Source organism: Octodon degus, unplaced genomic scaffold (assembly GCF_000260255.1).
Source record: "Octodon degus isolate 3935 unplaced genomic scaffold, OctDeg1.0 scaffold00170, whole genome shotgun sequence".
NCBI lineage: Eukaryota > Metazoa > Chordata > Mammalia > Rodentia > Octodontidae > Octodon > Octodon degus.
In genome coordinates this window covers 4,712,555-4,715,801 of record NW_004524746.1, presented here as the reverse complement: position 1 = coordinate 4,715,801, position 3,247 = coordinate 4,712,555, and positions in this window count along the sequence as shown.

Below are 3,247 nucleotides of genomic sequence, written 5' to 3'. Positions count from 1 at the left end.
AATTATTTGGTCTCCAGACAACCTTTCAGCTTTCTCTGGATTCGGAAGCTCTGGTAAGCCTGTGAGGAGAGCCCAGGAAGCCGCTCTCATGCTTGGATTTTGGCAGGCAAGATGCCTTCCTCACTAAACTGTCATGGTACCAATATAAGGTAATTTGGCTGAATTGATTTCACCAGGAATTAAGCCCTAATGTATTTTAGCATCCTCATTCCCGTAGAGAGTAGGAGAATGTCCCAGCTCCTAATGGTTATTACCTTTGTGTACGGCTCTCCGTTTTCTACTTCCTCCATATAAAATGAGTCAGAATGCTTGGAGCAAGGCTCGGTGGAATACAAAACAGGCACAAGTTCTGGGTGGGCACTGGGTTTCCTCCATATGTTTCTGTATTTGATTCTTTATTGCAGATGCTAATAATTCAGGGATTTCTTTTTTTATATCCGATCTGAGTTCCTCTATACCTTTCTGCAGTTGATTCTGAATTTCAGAAGCTCTTGATTCATTGATTTCAGCTGTGTGATTCCCAATTTGTTCTGTGTTAGTGTCCTCTGCACTTGTAATGGGTGGGCTTGAGGCTGAGATTGCATTTTGCTCCTTCTCATTGTCATCTTACAGAAATACACTTATTTAACTTCACTGCTGTAATTTGAATGTGTTCTTACATAAACCAGTATTGTGTACATAATTCTCAATGCAAGAGTTTTGAGAAGTGAGGCCTTCACACAAGATGTTTAGGAGGGCTCCATCCTCATGAGTGGATAATGCACATTATGAAAAGATTTGAGAATTCAAAAAAGAAAAAAACATGCACGAGCCAGCCTCTTGACCAGCTCTCTATTAATTTCATAAAGATAGATGCATTGATGCTGTTACTCCACTACTCTGATTTGTCTACTTATTATTATTATTTTGTACTTTAGAGAAGGGTCTACGGGGTGTTAGGGTCTCACTACTAAATCAGACTCATAGTGATCCACCTGTTTACAGCCTCCCTAGAGCAGGGATTACAGGCACACACCACCATGCCCAGTCTCAAGCACTGTGTCAGTGTGCCCCGGGGGCGGGGCCCACACGGCAGGTCTGGGGATCGAACCCCCAGCCCCTCTGCCTGCTTGCAATAGCTTTAATCTGCTGAGCTGTTTGGCTGCCCCTGTTTGTCTACTCATACAGGTCACTTCTGAAGAACACCAAATCTCTCACTAGGATCAATCTGTGTAAAACTTTTCAATGTTAATGATTGAAAGATAATTTTTACAAGGAAAATCAAGTGTGAACTTCTAGCAGAAACCAAGTAAAGTACTACTTTTCCAAACATACCAAAAAAAAAGAAAGATAACAATGTGGTCAGTTAATTAATGAGACAAAAATGACTTCTCACTGCAACATAATCACTTGCAACAACTGTGACTTCTTCATGCCTATGTGTTGATTAGGAAATTGTAAAAATATCTTAGTAAAGTAATATGGTATTACCAATTACAGTAACTGAGATAGGCTAAATGATTGTTCAAAACTATTTCCATTTAAGCAAAAGTTGGGATCTAAAGCATCCCTTGAAAGGCCATGTGGTAAAGGATTGGTTCTCGGATTGGTGCTATTGAGAGGTGATAGAAACTTTAAGAAATGGAATCTAATGTGTGGTATTAGGTGCAGGGAGGGTCCCAGTGAGGGGACTGCAGGACCCTGGTCCCTTTCTTCTGCTTCCCACCATGAAATGAGGAAGTTTGTCTACCATGGGTTCCCACTGTGATGTGCTACCTCACCAGCTTAAGGACAACCAGACAAGCATCATAAATGGGAATGTTCTTTTTAGGCTATCTCAGTTATGTGTTAGAGTAACAAGAGGCTAACAACACACCCCATACTGCCTTGGGAAAGCTATTGTCCTTCCACTGGGGTTCCAGAATGACAAGGGTGAAAAAGACAGAGCTCTTGTGCCACTGAAATCTAGTCAGGGCAGCAAGGCATGGTGGCATGCGCCTGTCATCCCTGTACTCAGGAGGCTGAGGCAGGATGGTCATCATGAGTCTGAGGCCAGCCTGGGCTACAAGGTGAGCTCAAGGCCATCCTGAACTGCACAGTGAGACCCTGTCTGAAAAACACAAAAGAAAAAAATCTACTCAGGGCGGTCGATCTCAGCCAGCTGGTAGAGTCCTGCTGCCGCGTGCGCTCTTGTGCAGCAATGGGTGAGCAGTGACGGCACTCAGCAGGTCAATGCGCTCTCTGTTCACTGTCTCGTTTCATCCTCAGTGCAAACCTCTGGCCTGGGTATTATTATTTAAATTTTGAAAGAAATTCAGTGTCAGAGCCAAGATCTGAACCACCAACTCTACTAAAATCCTCTCCTCATTGCAGAGCCAATGCTCTGAAATAACCTTCAAGTAAAAGTGTTCACTAAAGTCAGTAGAGAGTTTAGAACTGGATGGCCTCACTTTTCATGTCTGGTCCTTACCTGAATACCTCAAAGCAGTTTTTTTCGCCATCATTTTTTTTCTCTCAACTCCTTGTATTTTCCTTGAGGGTGTTATCCACATTTTAGAATTGTTTTGCTTACTAGCTTTCTGGATTTCACCAACATTAAATGCAATATATCTAAGGTGGAAACACATTCATCTTGTTGAGTGTTATACCCCAAAACATCTAGCACAGTAGGATTTCAATAAGTATTTGTAGAATGAATAAATGAACAAATGAGTGAATAAGACAGAGATCCAAAAACCATGCTGGTGAGTGGGGAACGGCAGACCTACACTCACACAATTAACACTGTGGTAAAGAAGCTTGAGCAGCTAGACTTAGAGAAAGGATTTGTGGTAGCCACAGAACTTGATGGAGGGCTGTGGACGTGAGGAGCAGAGGGCAAGAGATAAACTCAGCTCATTTCCTCCTTGTGAGGTTTTTCAGTGCAGTGAAGAGACAGGAAAAATAAAAGAGGCCTTTGTTGCAGGCACAGGGAAGACCACAGGAAAGGAGAGAGGTGGAGCTTCCTAGGGCCTGGCCAGGTGAACAAAGGCCAATGAAGGCCAGCATGTAAGTGGGGTTCTGGGGGCAGTCTGCATGATGTGCCAGAAAATGTGCAGGAGGCAAGAACGAAGAAACAGGATATTGTGAAAACGAAGCAGGAAGTTGTAATTTGGCCAGGGAGGAGGAAGGCGGAGCACAGTACACAGCCTCCAGTGGCTCTTGCCATATTGGCTCACTGGCATGATGACTTAGTGAAATTTTTTATTAAGGTGGAGAAACCTCATCA